The 6,000-nt window shown below is 43.2% G+C and overlaps 1 long non-coding RNA gene across 3 annotated transcripts in view; it reads right to left on the bottom strand.

The window, feature by feature from the left end:
* Window positions 1-3,208: 3,208 nt before the first annotated feature.
* LOC141420516 (uncharacterized) overlaps window positions 3,209-6,000 on the bottom strand; it is a 28,261-nt gene continuing 25,469 nt past the window's right edge. For 2 of the 3 annotated variants that reach the window (XR_012445064.1, XR_012445065.1), the window contains one exon: window positions 3,209-4,732. This is a non-coding gene — a long non-coding RNA (uncharacterized lncRNA). The remainder of the gene's footprint in view (window positions 4,733-6,000) is intronic. The other variant, XR_012445066.1, reaches the window with a different exon arrangement.

Genomic DNA, 6,000 nt, shown 5'->3' with positions numbered 1-6,000 from the left:
AATTCTGCAACAGCAACAAGGTACATTCTTCTCAACAACCCATGGAACGTTCTCCAAAATAAGTATTTTAGCTCACAAAGCAAGTCCTAAGGAATAAAAAATTTAAATGTCTGACCGTAACAAAATAATCTGAACTCACAAGAAAAAACAAAAAAACAGAATATATTCAACCACCCGGACACTGAACAACACACTGCTCCATGATCAGTGGATCATTGAAGAAATGAGCCAGCAAATCAAATGCTCCTGGAATTTAATGAAAGTGAAAGCACAACAAAAGAAAAGAAAATGAAAGCACAATCTACCAGAGCCTATAGGACACAGCAAACTCAGTGTGCTAAGGGAGAAGGTTCACAGTCATGAATGCATATATTAAAAACGCAAATCTCAAATAAATGACCTAACGCTGTATCTCAAACTTCTAGAAAAACAACAAACTAAACCCACAACTAGAAAGAGAGGATCAATAAAAATAAGGGCCAAAATTGACGAAATAGAGAACAAAAAAACGGCTGAAAGAAAAATCTAGTTGTTTCCTATGATAAACAACATTGATAAACCCCTAGCAAATCTGACTAAAATGAGGGAAAAGACCCAAATTAATAAAATTAGAAGTGAAAAAGGGGAAAGCACAACAAGCACCAAGAAAATCCAGTGACTCGTTTTGGAGTATTTTGAAAACCTATATTCAAATAAATTGGAAAATAAAAGACTGGTCAAATTTCTAGATGTGTATAATCAGCCAAAATTGAACCAAGAGGACACAAATCACCTAAATGTATCTGTAACAAGCAATGAAATTGAAGGAGCAATAGAGGCTCCCAAAAAGAAATATCCAGGATTCACTGCTGAATTCTACCAGACGTTTAAAGAAATAATACCAACACTCCTCAATCTTTGCCAAGAAACAGAAAGGGCAGGAATGGTGCCAATGGCATTCTATGAAGCCAATATTACCCTCATCCCCAAACTGGACAAAGGCACAAAAAGAAATGAATTATAGGCCAATCACTTTATGAAATTAGATGCAGAAATCCTCTATAAAATACTGGTGAACTGAATTCGATAACGTATCAAAAGGTCATATTATCATGACCAAGTCAGTTTCATCCCAGGGATACAGGGATGCTTCAATATATGCAAATCACTAAACGTAATCTAGCATTTTAATAAAAACAAAGAAAAAAACATGATCTCAATAAATGCAGAAAAAACCCTTCAACAAATTCAACATTCTTTCATGACAAAACTGTTGATGAAACTAGGAACAGAAGGAAAGTGAGTCATACAATAAAGGCTATATATAACAAGCCTACAGTCAACGTCATACTAAGTGGAGGAAAAATTCAAACAATTTCTTCTAAAGTCAGGAACAAGACAAGGGTTCCACTTTCTCCATTAATGTCCAACATAGCCTTGTAATTTCTAGCTACAGCAGTAAGATAGGAAGAAGAAGTGAAAGAAATTCGAGTACGAAAAGAAGGATGAAACTATCCTATTTGCAGATCACATGATCTTAGACCAGAAAACTCGGCCAAAAAAAACTCCACCTTCAGAAATGTAGAAGGACACAAAATCAATTCACAAAAATCACTGGCCTTTGTATATACCAACCAAGAGCAGACGGAGAAAGAATACAGGAAAACAATTCCATTTATGATAGCTTCCAAAATAAACTTAACAAAGGAAGTGAAGTGAAAACTATAAACCACTGAAAAAAATCAAAGTCAGCTAAAACTGATAGAAAGGTCTCCTATGCTCATGACTGGCAGAGTCAATAGTGTGAAACGGCTACATTACCAAAAGCAATCTACATGTTCAACGCAATCCGCATCAAAATTCAAAAGACATTCATCAGAGAGAATGAAAAATCACAAAAAGTTCATTTGAAAGCCCAAAAGACCATTAAGAGCCAACACTAGAGATCACAATACCCAACTTCAAACTATACTTCAGAGACATAGCAATCAAAACAAAAACAGACATGTTTACAACTACGTACCGAGTTACAGAAATACACAAAGACCCAAACGCATAAAGAAAGAAAGAAGGTTGTCCGGGAGAAATTAACACGACCCTAAAAGGTCTAAGGGCTTCCCCTGCAAGAATACACAGCCAAGCTACAAAATGCCTGGCCCTGATCGCAAACCCATTTCTCTGCCCCTCACACAAACCAACACATCTCATCCAAAGGCACAAGTGTGCCAGGAAGCAAAGTCAAGCCAGTTTCACCATTCCCCCAGCTTGCCAAGCCCCTTAGAAACATGGACAGACTACAGAGCAAGGCGAACAAGACCAAAGCCTCCTGCCCTTTGGAACAAGAGCCCAGGGAGCCCAGGCACCCATCACAAGCCAAGCCAAGGCAAGCCAGGAAAGCCAGCAAGCAGACAAACAAGCAAGCTAGGAGAGGAAACTCACCTGGAGGTTGACAGGCTTCCGAATACCGAATACGGGGGGACTTGACACAAACCCCTGGCCTGAGGCAAGCCGCCGCCTTGAAGCGCCTGCCTAGCCGCCGCCGCCGCCCCCCCCGTCCGGGGCCGGCCGCTAGGGAGCTGCGCCACCGCCCAGGCGGGTGCAGGCGCCTTCCCGCCAGCACGGGTCTCCCAGCGGCGGTGGCGCTGCCGCACCGAGCTGCTGCCCGAACGTCCTCCCCCCACCAGTGGCCCACTCCACAGCGCCGAGGCCCCAAGCCCTGGCTGCTGCAGCCCATCCGGCCGGGTCCCCTTGCTCACTCACCCGCGCGAGGCTGGTCGGTTCTCGGGTCCTCCGTGTGCGCGCGCCTGCGCGCCCGCGATGCCTGGCCGCTCAGGGTGGCAAAGGCCCCAGGGGGGACTCCCGCAGGAGGCCGGCACGCAGCCTAAAAAAGACAAGCCTGTCAGAAGACAGCTTCAAGCGCTGCCCAGAGCCCAGCTGCACGGCGCACGGCGGGGGGGGGTGGGCGGGGGTCGGTAAACGTCCCAAACACCAGACTTGGCCTGCCCAGAAGGACCCTCTGCCTCTCTCCCAGAGCAAGAGCACCAGGAGCCCTCCTCTTCTCTGCATTTCTCCAGGAGTCCCCCAGGCTTGGGTGGCCTGCAGGGACCTGGAGCCCAGCTCCGACCCCCCTCCACACACACACACACCCCCCGACCCCAGCTCTGCAGGGCCCACCTCCCTCCACCTGCCATCCACTCCCCTGCCCCACCCCCACCCGCCCTCCCTCAGCAGCCAGGGCCAGCCCAGGAGGCAGGGAGGGAGGCTTGGTGGGATCCTTTGCCCAAAACTGCCTCTGTCTGCTGTGCACAAACACAGCACTTCACAGAGCAGGGCCAGGGCACCTGCCTCAGCTCACTGGAACCCACCAGCCAAGGAACCTGCTCAGCCCTGCCCTCCTCCCCCAATGCGTAGGTCTCCCCTAAGTTTTCAAAATTGCACCACTCATTCTTTCCAAGGTCCCCTACACTCCCTGGACATTGTCCAATCCTCTCCTCCTCTTTGCTCCCAGCACCTCCATGCTACACTCCAGGAGATCCCCACCGTCCCCACCTCACCTTAGAGCAGATCCATGCCTGATGAAGGAAGTCATCCCAGTGTAGTGAAATAAAACTTCTTCAAAGTTTTTCTTCTGCAAATCATAAAGCATCATATTCCTGGTGTGTACACTTCACCTGTACCCATATTACTTCTCCCCTGTATACTACTGTGTCCTGAACTCAGAAGAAAATCACATTTGCAGCTTATTTTACTGTGGGCCTCAACTGTGCAACATGCTAAGAGGAAAAAAATAAAGCCTAGCCTCTCGCTGAGCCTTGTGACAACATATACACAAAATGTCTTTATATGGTATCTACTACACAGAGATGTTCAGGAAGTACTGCTACTCTTTTTCCTTTCTTACCTGTCCCATTTTCCTCTGCACATTTCAAGTTCCTCTGCCAAAATTCAGATCAAACACCATTCATTCATTAACACTTTCTATACAATGAGAGCCTATGATGAGTCTCTACTCCCACTTCCTGCATGGGGACAGGAAATGTTTCTCTTCTTTTTTACCCATTTCACCTCACATTTATCCTGTTATACTAAATTTCTTTCCTAATAAACTTTACTATTATTTTTGTTACAAAAAATAATAGTGTACAAAAATACTAGCGAAGTACTATCTTCTTTCCCCAGTATTACTATTGTATTTCTTCTTCCCTTTCATATTCAATCATTCACTCTTTGCACCTCCCTCCCTCTCCCCTCTCTACAATACTGTATTTTGAACTATTTCATTCTATTTAATGTAAAAATAAACTTATCATGACAATTCATTACATTTTTAAGAAAACAAAACTGTTCGTGTGTATGCTGGGGTTGGAGTGGGAAGGTGATCTGAAACAAGAAAAGTAACCGAACTGCCATGTTTTTTTCTCTTCCCATCTTTCCGAAGTCAAATAAGGAGGTGATTAAGAAAATGTAAAGAGCATTCCGGAGCAGTCTCCAGAGTCAATATTCAAGAAACAGATACATTAAAGTCTTTCCTAAAAATAAATAAATGCCATTAAAAGCATTCCAAGTTTGGTAAATCACTGCTTAAAATCTCACAGTTGTTAATCCATATGAAATATACAACAAAGTACAAGAGAACATATTCTACTTACCAACAAGGAGCCACCCAACACTGGAATTGAGTGATTTGGGGACAATGTTGTCAGGCTTCCTTTGATCCATTACTGGATGTTTTTCTAGTTCAGCATCTGAAGAGCTAAAATATGCCAATGGTTAAGTATAGAATGAGCAATTCATAAAATTACAAGAGGAACCATGGGGGGGGAATTTATTGAATAAATGAGCTTTATTACATCAAGTTGTTTCCTTGAAAGAAAAAAGGTAAAAATGCAACTAAATAAACTCAATTTCAAAATAAAATGTAACAGAATGGGTATTTGTAATGTCCTGGTTTCATCATTTTAATGTGAGTAGTGACTAAGGTTAAGTTACTTAGGTTTACATGATTACTCTACTCTTTTTAATAATCTTATAAGCTCATACTTAGCTTTCTTAGACTTGGAAATACCGAAAGCTGCCTTTCTTTTCTGAGTACTTGTTTTTCCTCTCTGTTTCTTTCCTTTATTGTTGTGCTGGCTGGGGGTATATTGTGGCATTTACAAACATTCTTACAATGTGATTACTTTACTCTTAAATCTAATAAGAAATAACTATCTTACTCAGGCTTGGTGGGTCATGCCTATCATCCCATTACCCAGAATGCTGAGGCAGGAGAATCCCTAGTTCAAAGGTCAGCTTGGACTACACAGTGAGATCCTGTCTCAAGAACAACAAAATAGAATCTACTGCAAAATCTTCACAGGGAAAATGATGGAGCATTAAAAAAAAAAAAAAAAAAGGAAATCGGTTGTTTCCTTTTCTTCTACCCTTCCTGAGCAGTTCAACCAAAAAGCTAAAAGGTGAAGCTGGAAGGAGCAGGCATTTGTATGTGAGGTAGAGAGGAACAAACATCTTAGTAGCCTGGAGTTGGATGTCAGAGCCTGATAAGAGTAAATTAAGTATCCGCTTGTGTGAAGGTTTATGGAGGACAGACAGCACCTCAGGGTCTCAAAGCCAGAGTGAGATGAACAGGGTATAGTTTTAGGAAAGAGACAAGGTGCAAGGTACTGGAGATTGAGAGGAAGAAGGGAATTTACAGCAGGGCTGAAAGTGATGAGAAGAAATCAATCTCAATTTCTTGGAGCCTGAGAAGACTGAGACCCTAAGTGAAAAGCGCTTCTATGGGAAGGTGGCAAGTGCAGAATATCAGTCAGAACCAAGAAGGAAGACATTACACCTGACACGGGTAAGCAAGAGCTTCCAGGCATTCTGAGGAGTGTTTGTTTGGGAGCAGAAGTGGAAGCAGGATAAGAAGAGCATATACAATGGAGGTGGCCCATACAGTGTGTAGGGGAGGAGAGTTAATCAATTAAAGAAGTAAATTAAGGATAATGAGAACCAAGTTACTCGCTGCTGTAGGATATA

This window comes from Castor canadensis, unplaced genomic scaffold (genome assembly GCF_047511655.1).
Source record: "Castor canadensis unplaced genomic scaffold, mCasCan1.hap1v2 HAP1_SCAFFOLD_313, whole genome shotgun sequence".
Lineage (NCBI taxonomy): Eukaryota > Metazoa > Chordata > Mammalia > Rodentia > Castoridae > Castor > Castor canadensis.
This window is presented reverse-complemented; position numbering and strand designations above follow the sequence as displayed.